Source organism: Lepidochelys olivacea, assembly GCF_965140295.1.
Source record: "Lepidochelys olivacea isolate rLepOli2 genome assembly, chromosome: 3".
In the NCBI taxonomy this organism is placed as follows: domain Eukaryota; kingdom Metazoa; phylum Chordata; order Testudines; family Cheloniidae; genus Lepidochelys; species Lepidochelys olivacea.
This window is the reverse complement of record NC_140413.1, coordinates 172,705,655-172,727,067: the sequence shown is the minus strand read 5'-3', so window position 1 is coordinate 172,727,067 and position 21,413 is coordinate 172,705,655.

Sequence of the window (21,413 nt, the reverse complement as noted above, 5' to 3'; positions counted from 1 at the left end):
TCAGATCTTGCTCTTCGCTTGACCCCCTTCATTGTTTCTGAGACAAGAGATTGTCTAGGATGTCCTGAAACTGAAAGCAACAAAAAATGTATTTTAACTTATAAAAACACAGCTGTATTGGATATAACACTTTTCTCCCAAACTATACCCCAAAATACTTTCTAAATTTAAACAGCGAAAGTCAGTGGATAGTAGCATAGGGTATGAATTATAGCAAATTGGTGTAAAGACATGGTATAGTGATTTCATGAAAGTGTTCAGATCAATAACAGTGGGAACAAGAAACTAGATTTGTTATGTGTGCAGCCGTGCTTAGAAGTCACCAACTGAGATGAAAGCCCCATTGTGCTAGGCAATGTACAAACATATATTAAAGGACAACCTTCCCCAGAGATTTTATGAGCTGGAGACAAGACAGACATAGGAAGTACTCAGGCACAGAGGGATTAAGTAAGTTGCCCAGGGCATCTAAGCAAGCACGTAGTAAAGCCAGCAATCAAACCCAGATCTACTGAGTTCCAGTTCAATGCCTGAAACACAAGACCTGCAGGCGTGGAAGCATAAATAAGAGCAAATATTTCTTTTAAGAGGAGATTTGAAAAGAGATGGAAAAGATACAGGAAAGATTTCCCTGATTCTACTTTCATAAGTAAATCAAATAAATAAATAAATAGAATAAGAAAATAGGAAATTTAGACTAAAAATCAGGGACAAAAATACAGTGAGACATACCAAACTGTGGAATAGGCTCCTTAGGGAAATAGTGCAATTCTCATAATTTGAGATAGCCCTAATTTGTAAGAAAAAAGTACTGGAATATGAATTGTGTATTGGCGGAGGGATGAGTGAATAGGATTTTTCCATCTCTAAGTTCTATGGTCCCATAATACTAATTTGCTAATAAAGCTGTAATTTATACAATTCTATGAAAACAAGAAACATGCAGTTCTGAGGAAAAAAGAATGTGGAAAAAATGGTGAAAAAAACTGCTTGAGGGGGGAAGAAGAGCAGGAGCTGAAAGAAAAAAATCTCCCCAAAGTGGTCTGATTTCAGATGCCCAAACTGAGACACTGTGGGTCTGCTTTTCAAAGGTGCTGCTCACATCTGCAGCTCCCATAGACTACAGCCGGAGTTGTGGGTGTTCAGCTCTTTTTGAAAATCAGGCCCAAGGTGTCTCAATCAAGCTGGCCACCCAAAATTCAGACCACTTTTGAAATTTTTGGACATACTGAATCCCTTTCCTCCTCCCTTCATTTTTGTTTTGCTCTTTTTAGGTTGTACTTAGGGTGACCAATTTTATAGGGACAGTCCCGATATTCGGGGCTTTTTCTTATATAGGTGCCTATTACCCCCCACCCCATCTCAATTTTTCACACTTGCTATCTGGTCACCCAGTTGTACTCACCTAGCCTTTTTTAGACTGTGGCCCCTTTGGGGTGGAGACAAAGTCTAATTCTGTGTTTGAAAAGTGCTCATCATATTTTGGTTGCTACTGCAATACAAATAATAATGGTTAAATACCACTAATTATAATTTGACAATCAATTACTAATTTGGCTCCAGTTTGCTAGTCTTTTTACATTATTTGTATATCTATATTTAGTAATTTTCTGGTGATTCATCTGGTTCCATTCTACTGATGAACAGCACTGCACTATGCTTACTTTACCTTGCATCTTTCACTACATGGATGAACATATCATTTGAAAGCTAATTGAAAGCACACTGAAATGGGGTAAGTCACAAACATTCATTAAAAGACAGGTCTTGATTTTGCAGACATGCTGATGTAATGGATTTAGTTTATCTCAAAGGCCCGTAGATACAGATCCATATAAATCACCATGTCACAGTGTCCAATATACTGTTAAACTCCACTGCAGAGTGCACAATTTAGTGCAAATTCTTCTTCTTATTAAATACAGATAATAGTTCTAATTCTGTCAATAGAGTCCCCCAAAATTACTCGTGCTCTGAATTTCTACTCTGGTATTTTAATTCAATTTTATCTGTTTTAAAAAAAAAAAGAAAGAAAGAAAACAAAAGCTTTGTGCCTTTTTATTATAACCAGTTCACAACATCTATCATCATCTATGAATTCCTTTATGTTTTTCCACCTATGAGAAAACTGGTCATTACTTGTTACGAGGCCTGTTTTTCTCCTTTTCAGGTCAAACAACGCATTTAAATTTAACTGTTCTCCCTGATCTCCCTTCATCATGAGTCGGGTTCATTTCAAATACCTCTGAGGCCTACATTGTGCTTTGTCTGAGTCTCATTCCCTCTCAGACACTGAGTGACTGCACCATGCAGCTTTGCACAAGGAACAGGAGGCTGCATTTGACTTTAGTTATCCTGTCAGAGAAGTACTATGACTTGTAAACTTATACAAGAGCAGTGCTTTGAAAAAAGACAGAGCTGCTAGCAGAAAAGCAGGTCTGTAATAAGAATGCAAACACTCCAGGCAGAGAAATTGGAACAAGGAAGAAATTGAAAAAAATTGTCGTACTTATGCACATTCTTGTCAGGGTTCACTAGATGCTAACAGTTTATTTTCTTTAGCTGCTAGAGAAAACCTTGTGGTATATGAGAAACTTAGCAGGCAGGCTAGAACCAAAGAGTCTAGGCTTTCTGTTTCTGCTTCAAATATTTCACAATGAAATGTCTCTCATCCCCACCATCCCAGAGTACTCAGAAAACATAACAGGATAAATGGTCACAGCTTGCAGGCGCAGAATGTTCTTAGGTGTAGTTTAGATATCAATTTATTTCAAACTGCCTGGCTTAACCTATGTAATCAAAACAGAAAAGATGATCAATTCATGACAGGATAAACATATCTTCTTTGATTTCTAGTCAACTGAACATGGTAAATGGAGAGTTTGCATGGTGTTCTAAATTTTGAATGCCTGACTTTGCAACCTTAACAGTCTTATAAAACATTTATCACCCTAATATACCGGCAGGGCCGTCGATGAAGAGGAATGGCGAGCGAATGCTGGGGCAACAGAGTGAGTAAGGAACCTTCTTGCTCTCCCCTCCACACCCCAGGTGGGAGGTCAACTCTGCAGATGCACCTCTGGACTCCAGGTCTGCCCTGATCAAGGACAAGAACTGTGAGTGGGGTGCAGAGAAGGGACGGGCACATCAAAGGGATTTTTGGTTGTTGGAACCAGAGGGAAAAGGACACTGCCCAACTTACTTGGGGGTGGGGTCTTTTGCTCATGGTTTATGTTTATGAATCCTGTAAGCGGTGTTTTCCCAAATTAATGCCAAGTTACTTCCCTCCTTTTATTAAAAGCTTCTTTGCTACACTCGGACTCCGTGCGTGCATGGGGGGAAGTATTGCCTCTTAGAGGTTCCCAGGGGGTGGTGTGTAATTGTCCGAGGTCACTGGGTGGGGGCTCCAGTCAGTTTCATGTTGTATTGTTGAAAAGGAACCACTAGATACTGAACCCGGCACTTTTTGCTGCCAACTCTGACTGGCAGATCGGTTACACTGTTATCTAATGACATAACAGCTTGGAGTAGAGAAGAAAGGCTCATTCAGTGGAATCTTTATGGGTACAAATAAAAGCTTGTCTCTCTCACCCACACATGTTGGTCCATTTACCTCACCCAGCTTTTCTCTCAAAAATAGCTGCCACCTTTACGGTCTTTTCAGTTCTTAACTACTGTCTGAAATAGATATAATCTGGCAATACATGCTGAAATATCTTGCAGGTTTCTCAGAAAATATCTTCCTCTAAATGCAAGGTATTAAATTTTGAAATAAACACAGAATCATAGAATCATAGAAATTTAGGGCTGGAAGAGACCTCGAGAGATCATCCAAGCCAGATCCCTGTGTTGAGGGAGGACCAAGTACACTTAGACCATCCCTGACAGGTGTTTGTCTAACTTGTTCTTAAAAACTTCCAATGATGGGGATTCCACAACCTCCCTTGGAAGATTATTCCAGAGCTTACCTATCCTTATAGTTAGAAAGCTTCTCTGAATATCTAACCTAAATCTATCTTGCTGCAGATTAAACCCATTTTTCTTGTCCTACCTTCAGAGGCCTTGGAGAACAATTGATCACCATCTTCTTTATAAGAGCCCTGAACACATTTGAAGGCCAGAGAAGTAGATCATATCATGGAATGGGCTACCAAAATACCCCAAGAGAGGCTTTTTTAGTACTGAAATAAACCCTCTATGACTGCGCACTCCTAGTTGTCAACTACCACCCCACACTGGAGCCGATACAGGGAGCTGATCAATCAGCTACAACACATACTCAGTGAGGATCCCATCCTGAAAGAAATCTTTCCTGAACCACCTCTTCTGGCCTTCAAACAACTTCCCAGCCTCTCCAAGTTCATCACCATCAGCAAGCTCCCCACAAACTAAGACACACCAACTCAAGCAGCACCAGACCTTGCCAGAACAACAGATGCAAACCTGTAGACATACCTCGACTGCTACAGTGATCAACCCTGCCCCCCCCCCCCCCCACACACACTCCCCGAAAACATCTTTCAAGATCCACGGATCCTATACAACATGTGGTGTACCTCATCCAGTGCACTAAATGCCCCAATAGCAACTGTGTGGCTGAAACCAGACAATCACTACGCTCTCAAATGAATGAATGAACTCACATGGGAAAATGATAAAAGACAAAAACACCACATCACCTGTGGGTGAACAATTTTCACAAAGCGATCGCTCTACATCTGACCTATCAGTCCTCATCCTCAAAGGAAACCTGCACCAACACTTTCAAAAGATGAGCCTGGGAGCTTAACTTCATAACTCTGCTAGAAACTAAAAAAATCATGGACTGAATAGAGACACTGGATTTATGGCTTCTTATAACAATCTATAACCTACTTACATCCCTCCATCCTTTTCCTCCCTCTGTCTGGAGGGGTGTTAATAGGCCACTTCACTTTGCATGGTCTCTTGAAATATGTGTTAACGACTTATGCTAAACAATCTGTTCCACCTTGTATTTTAACTGTGACACTACCCAGACCAGAAGAAGAGCTCTGTGTAAGCTTGAAAGCTTGTCTCTCTCACCCACAGAAGTTGGTCCAGTAAAAGATATTACCTCACCCACTTTGTCTCTTATCAGGTCAGTCTTCTTTTCTCAAAACATGCCCAGTTTTTTAAAACTTTCTTCATAGGACAGGTTTTCTAAACATCTCTGCGATCTTTATAGTTTGTTCATATCTTTCCCAAAGTCCATTACCCATAAATGGACATTGTACCTCAGCTGAGGCCTCACCAGTACCAAGTAGATCAAGACAACAACCTCCTGTGTCTTACTTACAACATTTCTGTTAATACAATCCAGAAATTTTTTTTTGCATTGCATCACATTATTGGCTCCTATTCTATTTAACCCCCAGATATGTTTCAGCAGTTATGCCACATTTTGTATTCGTACATTTGATTTTTCCTTCCTAAGTGTAGTACTTTGCACTTGTCTTTACTGAATTTCATCTTATTAATTTCAGACCAATTCTCCAATTTGTCAAGGTTGTTTTGAATTCTAATCCTGTCCGTCAAAGTGCTTGCCACCCCTCCCAGCTTAGAGTCATCCACAAATTTTATAAGCATACTTTCCACTCTGTTATTCAAGTCATTAATGAAAATATTGAATAGTACCAGACCCAGGACAGACCCCTACATGTCCCCCACTAGATACATCTTTCCATTTGACAGCAAACCATTGATAAATACTCTTTGAGTATGGTATTTCAACCAGTTATACGTGCACCTTATAGCAATTTCATCTAGACCACATTTCCCTAATTTTCTTATGAGAATGTCATGTGTAATTGGGTCAAAAGCCTAACTAAAATCAAGATATAGCATGTCTAGAGCTTCCCCCCCTTCCACAAGTCCAGTAACCCTGTCAAAGAAGGAAATTAGGTTGGCTTGGCATGATTTGTTCTTGACAAACACATGTTGACTATTCCTTATTACGTATTTTCCACTAGGAACTTGCCAATTGATTGTTTAATCGTTTGTTCCAATCCCTTTCCAGGTATCAAAATTAGGTTGGCTGGTCTATAATTCCCCAGCTTCTCTTTAGGTACTTTGATTAATGGCTCAGTTATTGATATGCAATTACTGCCATAACGACCAAATCCTACTATCTGTATTCAGTCAGTACTCACACTGAAGTTACTAATAGTTTTGCCTCACAACACACCCTGGGACAGACTGGGAGACACCTTTGCATAAAGGTGCAATAGACAGAACACAGAATGACACTGCCTTTCAGTTACATAACACAGTATGTGAGTTGTGTCCCATCCAGAAGCCAAGGCTAGTGTAGGACACAGTGACTTTCTTATTAAGCAAATTGCACATTGGAAGCACACTTAAACAGTGCTCTGGGATCTGCACTAGCTTCCAATAAGCCTAGAGTAGAATTCAATTTGTTTTAACCTAAAAAGCTCTAAGGGTGAGATTCTGGGCAGATCTCAGCAGAGAACTCACAGCCAAGAGGGAGAAGGGGCTAAAATAGCTTTAAGCCACCTTTGTACCCTCCCAATCTTCAGCTTGAGCTTCTGGGGCCTCTGTGCCCCACACTGTATCTCTGACAGGCCTACAGGGCTGTCTACATTATGGCAGGCTATCCCCAGATACCTCATCTTGTAGCAGCACTGACCAGAATCTCCAGAGCACTATACGCTGCAGCCCTGCCCCGACCTGCCCTTCCTGCTCCCAGCCCCACCCCAGGCACGCCCTCTTTGCCAGGCATCTTGCAGCTTTGTTCCTCAGTAATATGCCCTGGGGAGAGTCTTCTCCAGCTAGAACTGGGGCTTTTAAAGCCCCATTATTCCACTCCAGAATGTAGGGGCTGGAGCAGGGGTAAGAATTTCACCCTAAATTATTTGGGACCTGCCTGCCTAAGAGATCACTTCTCTCCCCATGATGTACTGTCACAGCTGAGATCAGCAGTGGTGCTTGAATCCAAGTTCTCTGTGAAGGGTCTTCAGCTGGTTCCCCGCTTCCTCTGCCAGAGCCTGGATTTGCTAACTCTCTGGGCCTACTGCAAGGCCCCTCTTTTCCTTACCTCCTTTACTCCAGCTGTTGAGAAGGGGGTGGGCTAATGTCTATTTATGGGTAGCCATTCTCTGTGTATTTAATTTATGAGACAGGTGCCCACAGCGCAGGATGGGCACCTACAGACATTTTTTTTATACATTTGAAGAAATTAATTAATGATAAATCCTTTTTTTCCTTTTAGTGTAATAGTGGTGTCATTAATTATTAAAAACAGAAAAATGATCATGAATCACGTGAAAGCAAGTGAGCCATGAAGGAATTGTTCCTCCTCACATAGGATTGTCATCAGCATGTCATCAGCAGCCCATTTATTCAAAATAGATGGTGTGCCTAATTCTCATCTCCTTTATACCAGCGTAAATCAGGAGTAACTCCACTACGTTTTTGAACTAACATAGGTGTGAAACCAGTGTGAGTGAGTGCAGAAAAAGCTTCATAGGTCTAATTTTGGATTCTCGAGGTTGAATTCTAATCTCATTTTACACTGGTACCAATCTGGAGAACTCTAACCACTTCAGCGAGGTTCCTCCTAATTTATGATAGTGTAAATGAGAGCACAATCTGTTCTGGTATCCTTTACCTTAGTACCTTACATGCAGAATAGCTGCTTAGTAGTGGCAGTGAGCATCCTTCAGGAGTGTTCTTCAAAAAAGATACTCCATGAACTATTTACACCTTTTAAATATTCCAAGCCCTCAAACCGGTAACATCCTGCTGTATCATTTTAGTGCTGCACCTAACTGGGAAGTAGCAACTCACTTTTCCAAAAATTATCATATGAACCTCATCAGTGCATTTAAGTAACCCAATGATTAAGATCTGACTTTGGTAAACACACTTGCCCACCTTCCTATCTACTGCAAACTTTACCTGGAAATAATTCCTGTTTTACAATCAGTTTCACAAAAACTCTGATTTAAAAAAAAGTTTTTAAAACAATATTTAATGTGGGAGAAAAACAAGTCTCTAAAAGATTATATCTCTGTCAATTACTTTTCCAACGTGGACTATGTTGCAGGGAATACTTCATTCTACCAGGTCACCAACTTTGACATCTCTAACCTCACAATAATGGTCCTTTTTGTAATGTACCACAATTGTAAATCAGTTTAGTTTATGTTCTCAGTAGGTTCATGGCTCCAGTCCCTAATATATTACTGACTTGTACACCAGCATTACTCCCTAGTGAGGAATATTAAATACCCACAGCATATATTAGAAGGGGTGAAAAGGTCCAGCTGAACTCTGTTGTATAGTTCACATTCATTAGTGCTTTAAAAACTCAATAAGATACATAATGTTTCTACTTGTATGTGAAACTGTGGCATGATTCATGCCACAGGAATCTTTAAATGATTTGTTGTCAACCATTTAAATATCTAGTAAACACAAATAAATATTTCCTGCATTTGTGTACATGACTTGTGCCTTCTCAATATCATAAAAGAGACATGTTCCTGCATCTGACATTATTACTATGGCAAGAAGGCGTGTGCAGCTTATGAAAGAACCCCACAAGACAAATGAGTAGAACAGGACAAAATACTCCTGTTTGCAAAAGGATTTGTGTACATTTTAAAATAAAATTGAAGTTATTTCTCTCCCTTTAAGGGGTCTGTGAATTCCACTTCTCCTAATATATATATGTCCCTCCTTATCCCCTTCAGCAGTGAACTTCCTTCCAAAAATCCTATGCTCTCTACTTTCAAGTTGAATTTAAATATATAAAGAGAGAGTTCAATTGCTCTTGATGCTGCTAATTTCTGACCTCTGTGTGTGGTAGAGGTTGTGCAGGGTAGTCCAGTCAGATATTTCCACAGTGAGCTGTATTTAACTGATGAGTGTCAATGATGCACTATTTTTGATTGGGGAAATTTTTGTCAACAATAAAATACTTTTAACCCATTTTTTCTGCAAGCCAAAGAATAAAAATTTCCTCAAATCCCTGCCGACTCCCTCCTTTCTCCAGCCTGATAGACAAACTACTGGCATGCAAAGCTGGTGCTGAACTGGCTAGACAAAAAATAGGGTAGCATGATGCAAGGATTCTCTGTAGGGTGAAAATCAAACAATGAATTTGTTCAAGGAAGTATTGTACATGTAAGAGAAGCACCTACTGTAACTTTCATGTGAGTGTACAGGGCTGACTTATGTTGCTTTTTCTACTAAAGATCGTATTTGTAAATAAAAGCACATTAGGAATGGTGGTGTCCCAGACCCATCATTTTACCTTCCAAAAGACACACCTAAGCCACTTCTCCATCCTATTTCTACTTGACCACTCAGTTGTGGCTCTGAAGGAACAAGAAAAGAAAGCTTTCCCTGTAAAAAGAAAAGGAGGACTTGTGGCACCTTAGAGACTAACAAATTTATTTGAGCATAAGCTTTCGTGAGCTACAGCTCACTTCATCGGATGTATTCAGTGGAAAATACAGTGGGGAGATTTATATACATAGAGAACATGAAACAGTGGGTGTTACCATACACACTGTAAGGAGAGTGATCACTTAAGGTGAGCTATTACCAGCAGGAGAAGGGGGGAGGGGGGGAAACTTTTTGTAGTGATAATCAAGGTGGGCCATTTCCAGTAGTTGACAAGAATGTCTGAGGAACAGTGGGGGGTGGGGGTGGAGAATAAACATGGGGAAATAGTTTTACTTCGTGTAATGACCCATCCACTCCCAGTCTCTATTCAAGCCTAAGTTAATTGTATCCAGTTTGCAGATTAATTCCAATTCAGCAGTCTCTCGTTGGAGTCTGTTTTTGAAGTTTTTTTGTTGAAGAATTGCAACTGTAAAGATTTCCCCTTCTTTCTCCCAGGTCAGGTTTTGCTCATTGTGGAGCATATTCAGATCTATAAAGGAAGCAATTCACTTTCAACAAAGATGAACTGGTGAGGTATCTGCCACCCAGCTTTGCAATAGTTACCATGTATTCTTGTCTTGCATTTTAGTTGACCTTTAGGAGCTGAGAGCATTGATGTGTTTATAACACCGACAGACCCTAGTCGTCGGCAGGCAGGATCAAACCGATGACTTCTGGAATTTAGTGCATGAGCCTCTACCGCATGAGCTAAAAGCCAACTGCCTGTTAGCTGAGGCTGTAGAGCAGACTCATTTTATCTCTCTAAGTGGTCTCGGTGCCACTAGATGGGAAAACCACCACGCCCAGAAGGTGTGTGGGTTACATGTTCTTTGTATATGCTTCATTGTACTGTATTTACAAAGTAGTGGGTGCTGGTGGCAGAGCTATCTTAGTAGCTGATTATAGAATTTGATTCCTGTGGAAATCCAATTAAGCACACACCTGGCTCTTTTTAGAAACAACTGCAGGATGTGCCCCTTGGTCAGGCCTTCCAGGTGAGTGGTGGAGCCACAGGCCACCACAGTGTTTGACCTCTCTTTTTAAGACTTTGAATGTCTCTATTTAAGACTTGTGATGGGCACCAAATAGACACTTGCGATAGCAAACAAAATAATAATATTCACTTACTTTAGTCTAGGGAATGGCCCATGGCTACAACTGGTAGGAAAATCTCCATTAAAACAAAATTTGGAATACACATAGAAAAAATGAAAAGGAAATATCATGAGATTTGTTTTTGTTTTGCAACCAGCTTCATGCCTAATATTCTGGTGGAGAGCACTACATTTCAGAAGGTTTATGAGCAATAAAGGAAGATAAAATGATGCCTGTAGTCGATTAACAAATAACACACAGTTATGCAAGGTTTGAGGCCTCATATTTGCATTTGCATTCTACAGTTGCATTTTGTGTTTAAAAAGCTTCATTTTTATAATAGGAACTATCCCAGAGCCCGATTCTACAAACCATTATTCACACAGAAACAAGTGGCCCCATTAAAGTTATTGGTGTGAGTAAAGATGTGAAGCAGTCATAGGACTATTAGTAGGAGTAAAGATGTCATTTGTATTGACACAATATTATTCCTACAGATATGCTATCTCTCAAACAGAAATTATGGACTTGGTGCAGGAATTACTGGGTGAAATTCTATGGTTGTGTGATACATGGGGTCAGACTTTAGATGATTATTATAATTCCTTGTTACCTTAAAACTTATGTTTCTAGGGTATTCAAACTCAATTAATCAAAAATATCTTTTCTATCTCTAACTTCTGTGATCGCACATATATTTCACCGTGATGCTCAGAAATTTGCCAGTACTTAAAGGAAAGCAGTCCTCTGACATGAAAGCTTGCACATTGCCAATTTTTGTTGGCCTAATTAAGTTGTTTCTTATCTACCTCATCTTCTGTTTCCTTGGCAGACCAATATGGATTCAAAGATTTTCAGTAATAAAGGAACAGACGTTACATATGTCATTAGTTTGTTTTATCATAGCAATGATGGACATTTCCACATACTCACTTGGAGCAGATTTTGGAATATTGCCCAAGCCTGTTATTTATATGTGTAACACATTTTTCTTTGAGCCAAAAAACCTCTTTTGTTACCTTGATACAATGTTCCTGGCCTTAGACTACCTATTTAACAAATAAGTTGTACTCTGTCCTTGAGTCTCACTGTTTGATCCCAGGTTATTAAGCTCTTACTGTTATTTTGGCATGATGCTAGAGGTGGAGAAAGCCATTTTCAAAAGATTCATAGCTCTGGTCCAGAGTCCTGAAAAACTCTACAGCTGTGTATAATTTCCCCCTGTATAGAATAAGAGCGTAAACCTATTGGCACATTTCTGATAGCTTTGGAAACATGGAGAAAACCCGCTTTTTTTAAAGCTTTTCCCATCGGTGACTTTCTTGGTTTAAATAGTTTCTTAGGGTCACTGAGGTGGAATGGTCCTGTAAATCTGCTGCCTTTCACTTTGCAGAGCATTGAGTAAAATCTGGAAGGTCAGGGTAATTTGTTAGGGATACTGTTGAGATCAGCCCCACGGGTTCCCAGCATCAGAGATCAGAGACGGAATCCTAATCCCTAGACAGCCCAGAAAGATGTTGCTTTTTCCTGTCACCCAGCAACATTTTTTAGCTAGATGTATATTAACTGCGGACAATTTTCTCTGCATATGCTCTCATTGAGTGCCTGTATAAGTACCATGTTCATGTATAATCACAACACACACACAGAGTGCGTATATAAGTGTATGTTAGGGAGAGTAAAACTCCCTCACAATGTTTATAACGTTATTTTAAGCATGCAAATCTTCTCTTATAAGTTACACTCATCTTTACTGAGGGAAAATCCATTTTTAGTCATATTCTTCAAGCTAAAGAGAAGGCTGGGTTTTGTATTGCAAACAGAAAAACCTTCCAGTAGTCAGGCAGGCTCAAATTGCTGCCCAGTGTTATCTTTATGTGGGTTTCCCCCCCACACCGAATCTTTCCTTTCCTTCACTTTCAACTCACTCTGCAGTTGCTTTTTATTTTGTCCACTTTCTTCCCCTTTTCAACTGCAATTTTAAAACTAGGGTATCTTTTCCCTTTTCTCCCCTGCAACCTATCCTAAGGAAGGGACAAACCCATTAACATGCTAGTGGGCCTAAAATAGGCAAAACAAGTTCACTATTATGGAGACACAGCTATTTTTTCCATAGTCCACATTCCTAAAATAAACATCCTGACTCCTAGTGCAAACTACTCATGAGGCCTTAGAGCACATCCCCCTTATGACATCTTGGGGAGATTACATTATTCACCACAGATGAGCCCAGCATCACTTTCCTCACAGTTTGGTTCCCTCATAATTCCTGTACTGACGGCATGCAGCTGTGGTTTTATCTTTGCTAAGCAAAAGTGCATTAACCCTCTGCCTGCCAACCCCTGGATGGTGGCTGCATACCTTGGTCCAAATTCTGACCTTCACACCACCAGTGTTATTCTTGGTGTACTCATCGGTCACATACAGCACATACAGGGACCCACAGACAAAACAGAGCTAAGAAAGAGAAACCATTTGGCTCCACACAGGCATAGCTCTCTGCCTACAAGGAACACAGTGCAGGATTGGGGCCTAACATAGGCAGTCAGAAATTTTCAGATAAAACTATGGAGAGGCAATGAGATACCTCCTGAAAGGAAGAAAGTGACAGAGATATATTTAGACATTAACTTTCACAAATTACTCCTTGTAACCTTTTCTTTTAATTAATTTTTATCAAATCATTGTCTGTGAGCGGAAACAGAAGGGAAATATTGCTGAAATGTTGGCCAGTAGCTATTTTAACTTCTAAATATAAATGGTTTACAAATACAGTAAGGCTGTGTGAGTAGTTCTGTTTAAGTGAACCATATGTAGAACATGACACTCCTGCCAAACCGTTTTTTTGCCAAGGGCCAAGCAATTTCCAGTCAGCATCCTGGTTGTTGTATACATTAAGAATGTTTAGTTACAATACAGCTAACACACTAGTTTCTCAGTGCCATTCTGACTGCTTTGGGCCATTCTCCCAGGCATAATGCTAGCCTAAGGGACCAGTTCAGGATGGAATCGCCTAAGAGTGTACAGCATGTGGGCCGTCTCTGGAAGGAAAATGAGTCCAGATTCTGGTGCATCTTTATACCTGGTTGCTTTAATGGACTCTTGAGGCTATATGCAGCCAAGGTTAGCAAGAGGCGGCACTATCTGATGCTGAGGACCAGGCTGGTGTTTGTTTGGTCCCAGGATTGGAGAGGAATACAAGTGGCATAAAACCATCTGCCCCTGACTTCTGAGTTGCATATGTGCAGCGTGATGCTGCCCAGGACTGTGGCCACTGTATTTTTGAGTTGTCACTGAATGACAGAAGTGAGGTGAAGCGGGTGTGAGGGAAGGATATGTGCCGCTATAAAACATGCCCCTCTCTAGGGACAGCATGGATCTCACAGTTATCCCATATCACCATTGCAACACCACATTGTTCACATGTATGATGGAAACCTACTACCTTTTGCTCCCTACTTTGCCCACTGCTCTGTACTGACCCATACAAGCTACCTCCCCTTCAGGCACTTCTTGGACTTTCACCCCCTTACATTCTTGAATACTCAGATTAATTCCCCTTGATCATGGGAAACAACAGCAAACTTTTTGTTATGGACTCTTCTGCTTAACTTTGTATGATCCTTTGATACTAAGGTAAAAGGTGTCTTAGAACAACCTGCATGGACAGAGGCATTGGTAATCTCCTGCCCTTCTTCCACTTCGCCCTATATACTGTAGTCGGAGTCCTTTTTCTGACCCAGTCTGCCATGTCCCTCCACTCCACCTTCAAATTTCCCCTTTAAATCCATCTAATCCGAAAGACCTACCCTAGTGCTGCATGCATTGAAGACATAAATCATTACAAATCAGAAAAATCCTGGAGCTAACCAGGAGTGTTCTTGATCACCCTGCTCAATCACTTGGATTTTCATTACTTCCCATCTCCTAGCCTTGATATGCATATGACTTGCTTAGGGCCAGATTCTGCATGGGGCACAGCGTGGGAGGAGGACATAGAGTCTTCCCTAGCATTTGCATGACTCACATGCAGAATTACTGTCCTTGCATTTTTGAGATGGGGAGAGACCATTCTATCCCTTCTCCCTTGGCCCTCATCCTTCCCACCAGTTCGAAAGAAGAGGGAAAGAAGCTGCACACAGACCCTGCCCTCTCCATGCCCTGCACCAGTCCACAAATCGGGACCACCATAGAGAACACTGCACCCAGCACAGAAGTGTTGTAGCAGATATGCTTCCCAAGCACAGTGAGGACTTCAGGGAGAGGTCTCCTTGAGATAGAATGCATCCCAGTGCTCCACAGTGCAGGGTGGAACCACACTGACCCTTATTTTGAGCTGTGCACAAATGTGACTGAAAACTCTTAAAAGCAAGGACCCTGTCTTCATACATTTTGGTAAAATACCCAGCACTCTGCAGCACAATAATAATAATGAATGAGATTAATAATTCAAGGTCGTAGAAAGGCCAGCCTTTATTTAATTAATTTATTTAAATGTATACTAAACTGCTAAAAAGAGTTCCCCTACTAAGGCTCTGGGCACTCTTGATGTTCTTTAAAATAAACAGTTGTACATACTGGGCCAAATTCAGAAGGGAAGTAAGTGGAATACCTTACACCTTCTTCTTCTTCTACCGCATCCATGTTGCACCAATTTAGACTCTCAGGCCATATCTACACTACCCGCCAGATGGGCGGGTAGTGATCGATCCCCGATCGCTCTGCTGTCGACTCCGGAACTCCACCAGGGCGAGAGGCGGAAGCAGAGTCGACGGGGGAGCGGCGGCCGTCGATCCCGCACCGCAAGAATGCGAAGTAAGTGATTCTAAGTCATAGAATCATAGAATCATAGAATATCAGGGTTGGAAGGGACCCCAGAAGGTCATCTAGTCCAACCCCCTGCTTGAAGCAGGACCAATTCCCAGTTAAATCATCCCAGCCAGGGCTTTGTCAAGCCTGACCTTAAAAACCTCCAAGGAAGGAGATTCTACCACCTCCCTAGGTAACGCATTCCAGTGTTTCACCACCCTCTTAGTGAAAAAGTTTTTCCTAATATCCAATCTAAACCTCCCCCCCTGCAACTTGAGACCATTACTCCTCGTTCTGTCATCTGCTACCATTGAGAACAGTCTAGAGCCATCCTCTTTGGAACCCCCTTTCAGGTAGTTGAAAGCAGCTATCAAATCCCCCCTCATTCTTCTCTTCTGCAGACTAAACAATCCCAGCTCCCTCAGCCTCTCCTCATAAGTCATGTGTTCTAGACCCCTAATCATTTTTGTTGCCCTTCGCTGGACTCTCTCCAATTTATCCACATCCTTCTTGTAGTGTGGGGCCCAAAACTGGACACAGTACTCCAGATGAGGCCTCACCAATGTCAAATAGAGGGGAACGATCACGTCCCTCGATCTGCTCGCTATACCCCTACTTATACATCCCAAAATGCCATTGGCCTTCTTGGCAACAAGGGCATACTGCTGACTCATATCCAGCTTCTCATCCACTGTCACCCCTAGGTCCTTTTCCGCAGAACTGCTGCTTCGCCATTCGGCCCCTAGTCTGTAGCGGTGCATTGGATTCTTCCGTCCTAAGTGCAGGACCCTGCACTTATCCTTATTGAACCTCATCAGATTTCTTTTGGCCCAATCCTCCAATTTGTCTAGGTCCTTCTGTATCCTATCCCTCCCCTCCAGCATATCTACCACTCCTCCTAGTTTAGTATCATCAGCAAATTTGCTGAGAGTGCAATCTACACCATCCTCCAGATCATTTATGAAGATATTGAACAAAACCGGCCCCAGGACCGACCCCTGAGGCACTCCACTTGACACCGGCTGCCAGCTAGACATGGAGCCATTGATCACTACCCGTTGAGCCCGACAATCTAGCCAGCTTTCTACCCACCTTATAGTGCATTCATCCAGCCCATACTTCCTTAACTTGCTGACAAGAATACTGTGGGAGACCGTGTCAAAAGCTTTGCTAAAGTCAAGAAACAATACATCCACTGCTTTCCCTTCATCCACAGAACCAGTAATCTCATCATAAAAGGCGATTAGATTAGTCAGGCATGACCTTCCCTTGGTGAATCCATGCTGGCTGTTCCTGATCACTTTCCTCTCATGCAAGTGCTTCAGGATTGATTCTTTGAGGACCTGTTCCATGATTTTTCCAGGGACTGAGGTGAGGCTGACTGGCCTGTAGTTCCCAGGATCCTCCTTCTTCCCTTTTTTAAAGATTGGCACTACATTAGCCTTTTTCCAGTCACCCGGGACTTCCCCCGTTCGCCACGAGTTTTCAAAGATAATGGCCAATGGCTCTGCAATCACAGCCGCCAATTCCTTTAGCACTCTCGGATGCAACTCGTCCGGCCCCATGGACTTGTGCACATCCAGCTTTTCTAAATAGTCCCTAACCACCTCTATCTCCACAGAGGGCTGGCCATCTCTTCCCCATTTTGTGATGCCCAGCGCAGCAGTCTGGGAGCTGACCTTGTTAGTGAAGACAGAGGCAAAAAAAGCATTGAGTACATTAGCTTTTTCCACATCCTCTGTCACTAGGTTGCCTCCCTCATTCAGTAAGGGGCCCACACTTTCCTTGGCTTTCTTCTTGTTGCCAACATACCTGAAGAAACCCTTCTTGTTACTCTTGACATCTCTTGCTAGCTGCAGCTCCAGGTGCGATTTGGCCCTCCTGATATCATTCCTACATGCCTGAGCAATATTTTTATACTCTTCCCTGGTCATATGTCCAACCTTCCACTTCTTGTAAGCTTCTTTTTTATGTTTAAGATCCGCTAGGATTTCACCATTAAGCCAAGCTGGTCGCCTGCCATATTTACTATTCTTTCGACTCATCGGGATGGTTTGTCCCTGTAACCTCAACAGGGATTCCTTGAAATACAGCCAGCTCTCCTGGACTCCTTTCCCCTTCATGTTAGTCCCCCAGGGGATCCTGGCCATCCGTTCCCTGAGGGAGTCGAAGTCTGCTTTCCTGAAGTCCAGGGTCCGTATCCTGCTGCTTACCTTTCTTCCCTGCGTCAGGATCCTGAACTCAACCAACTCATGGTCACTGCCTCCCAGATTCCCATCCACTTTTGCTTCCCCCTCTAATTCTACCCGGTTTGTGAGCAGCAGGTCAAGAAAAGCGCCCCCCCTCGTTGGCTCCTCTAGCACTTGCGCCAGGAAATTGTCCCCTACGCTTTCCAAAAACTTCCTGGATTGTCTATGCACTGCTGTATTGCTCTCCCAGCAGATATCAGGAAAATTAAAGTCACCCATGAGATTCAGGGCATGTGATCTAGTAGCTTCTGTGAGCTGCCGGAAGAAAGCCTCATCCACCTCATCCCCCTGGTCAGGGGGTCTATAGCAGACTCCCACCACTACATCACTCTTGTTGCACACACTTCTAAACTTAATCCAGAGACACTCAGGTTTTTCTACAGTTTCGTACCGGAGCTCTGAGCAGTCATACTGCTCCCTTACATACAGTGCTACTCCCCCACCTTTTCTGCCCTGCCTGTCCCTCCTGAACAGTTTATAACCATCCATGACAGTACTCCAGTCATGTGAGTTATCCCACCAAGTCTTTGTTATTCCAATCACGTCATAGTTCCTTGACATCACCAGGACCTCCAGTTCTCCCTGCTTGTTTCCAAGGCTTTGTGCATTCGTATATAAGCACTTGAGATAACCTGCTGATCGCCCCTCATTCCCAGTATGAGGCAGGAGCCCTACCCTCACAGACATTCCTGCCTGTGCTTCCTCCCGGTATCCCGCTTTCCCACTTACCTCAGGGCTTTGGTCTCCTTCCCCCGGTGAACCTAGTTTAAAGCCCTCCTCACTAGTCGATCTAAGATATGTCGATTTCAGCTACGCTATTCTTTGTAGCTGAAGTTGTGTATCTTAGATCGATCCCCCCACACAGTGTAGACCAGGCCCTAGTCTAGACTCCTTTCAAGTCACCGCTGAACATCACCTATTTTCTTAGACTCTTTCCCAAAAAATGTAACTTACCCCTCACACACATACTTCACCTCATAATTTGGACTTGAGAGTTTACTTGAGTGGAAGGAAGTCTAGGTTGGTGAATTCCACGCCAACGGCCAAAAGAAGACACATAAAAAGGAAAACAACTACTGGGGGGTGTACAGAATTGAGCTTTGGGCCTCACTTTAGCCATCATCCTCAGCATGTAATAAGTTACTTTGGTTTATATTAATAAATGAGTATGAATAGATCTAAGGGAATCTAATGGAGTCATAGTCTAAGGGAACCTTAGTGAATGTACAGATAATATACTTTATATCACATTACACAAAACAAAAGGCCCCAAGCTTGCAATTGACTGCTCATTGGCATATCTCTGCAACTGTAAGGAGCACCACTGAAGTCACAGGGGTGCAGCTGTGTGCAGTCAGTTACAAGATCCGTACCACATTCCGTATTGGCCTGATGGATGAATGGAAATGTTTTGATCATAAAACGCAGCACTAAAAAAATATTTGGGTATTTTAAAATGAAAGTATCTGGTCAGGAGTTAATTTGCAGCAGAAGGATGTGGCTATAGTACAGTGTATCTAAATTAAACATTTTAAATGATTAACAAAGCTTAACAGATTTACTTTTCAAATCAAGAATAATGGAAACATTTTTAAAGAGACCTGCTAGTCTTTAGCGCTAAGACTCCCACTGATTTTAATAGGTGTTGGGCCACTGGAGCTCTTTGCAATGCTTTGAAAATATAAGAATAAGCACAGATCCTTGCAAAGCTAATACATTCATTCATCTTTTACTACTCATTCCCGCAGCAGAAAATCCATCTGTCAAGAAGTGCATACCTAGGCATTATAAAAACACCTTGAAAATATACCTCTCTAGCAAAAGCATTGTTTCAAGAGCAGTTGCCTGAGAATTTTAAAAGCAACATTATTTTGTTCAACTTAATTAATAATTGGTTTGCCCTTTATATAAAGACTCACATGCTGTAAAGACTTTGCTGAGCTGCAAGTGAGCATGAAATACCAGTAATATCTTTTTTAGACTATCTCACATCATCTTAAGAAAGGAACTCTTCAGGACTAAAATGTAAGAGAGGTATTCTGTTCCAAATTGGAATTCACAATCACTGAGACTCACATTGAAAGGAGAGCCCTTCAATATGCAGAAAAGCTCTTTATTAAGCAAAATTACTGGCAATTGTTATACTCTAGACAAGGAATGATGGAGACATAAGCAAAAATATTGGCATCGCTTGATCTGAGCTTGGATCTCAGCCTGGCAATGTTTCTCAGGTGAATCAAAGCTCAGCTGGCATCCTGGTTAATCTTTAGCTAATTCATACATTTGCGCTCAGACTTCCACCGTGCATTAGGATATTATTGATACTCTAGTAGCTGTTTCACTTCAGTAACATATACAGAGTTGGGTATTTTGAGGGCCAGATCCAGTGGTGGTGTAAATCAATGTAGCTTCATTGAAATCAATGGAGTGAAGCTGATTTACACTGGCCCTTCAAGTACAGTGGAAACTCAGATAGTGATAACTGTCCAAAGGCAAACTACAGGGAGCCACAAGAAACACAGCTAACGAGAAACTTCAAAAGGAACACCATAACTGCTGAGAAGAGTCCACCGCACACATGAGTGGATACTACTAAACCAGTAAAATCTAAAACACTGTAACACAGTACCAGAGAGCCACCATTGGCCTCTAAGAGCACGCCTATGCTTGAATTTTTAGTTGTGTTTTAGCATGTGTTAAGTTACATGATTGTACATGCTACTGGAAACTCTCCACAAATGTTGGCTGGAAGATAGAAATGTCTGTACCTAGTAGTGTTTAACCCTGCTGAACTCCACTCCGTATACCTGAGGAAAGGGATAGAGGAAGCATCAGTGGTTTTCTGCCACCTTTCTGCTATTCTGGGGTCATAGAGTAAACTCGTGCCAACTGCGATGGCTGGCTATGAGCTATTCTGTTGGCCCTGAACAACTGGAGTGCAGTGTTGACCACATCTCCTCCAGCTCTGGCACATTTGTACACTAGAGGGGCCAGTGTGCAATGGCACAAATGTGGCTATACTGGCTTTACATCATCCAGGGCTTCCCCTGAGCAAGGGGAATCCTGATCTGCTATGTTAGGCCAGTTCTGTGTTCATTGTCTACCATGGGACAGAGTTGGGACCAAGGATCTTCCCTTCCCTTCCCTCTTAGAGTTCCACTCTAATGTAATGACTAATTAAGTATCGCCTGACATTGTCTGTCTGACACTACGCCCCATATTCTTCATAGAGATACTGTTATGATATGAATATGGCATAACTAAGATGTGTTCTATGCAAGATGGGTCATGTGAGGTATCACTGGAAAGGTTGTAATTTGCCAAATATGATTATGATTATATGCATGTATCATTTCTGTATCTGAACTTAGGAATATTGACAATGTACCAATTACAAATGGGTTTACACCTGGAGAATGTGCACCAGACAGAATGCAGTCAGCCTGGATGGGGCATTAGGGAGAACAATAGGACTTTGATGCTAATCTCCTACCTTCCTGTGATGCTGCAAACAACCTTTGACTCATGGCTGCTTTTGACACTGCAGGGTCGTGTGATCACGTCACCCAGTATTGGACTCCACCTTGGACTACTAGTATTTTTCTACTAATAGAGGGTGGGGATCAAACTGGGAAACAAAAGATTCCCGCCATATGTAAATCGTAATTCAGGCAGGGAAGTGAGTTAATCCAGGTCTTTCTTCACTGAATCCCCACCCAGGATGACTGCTGGAAACATCTAAGAAACAAAGACAAAAGTGGGGAGGAGAGCTGAGCCCAGGCTGGAAAAGGTGTCTGGCCTGTGAAAGAAATGCCTAAAACAACATTT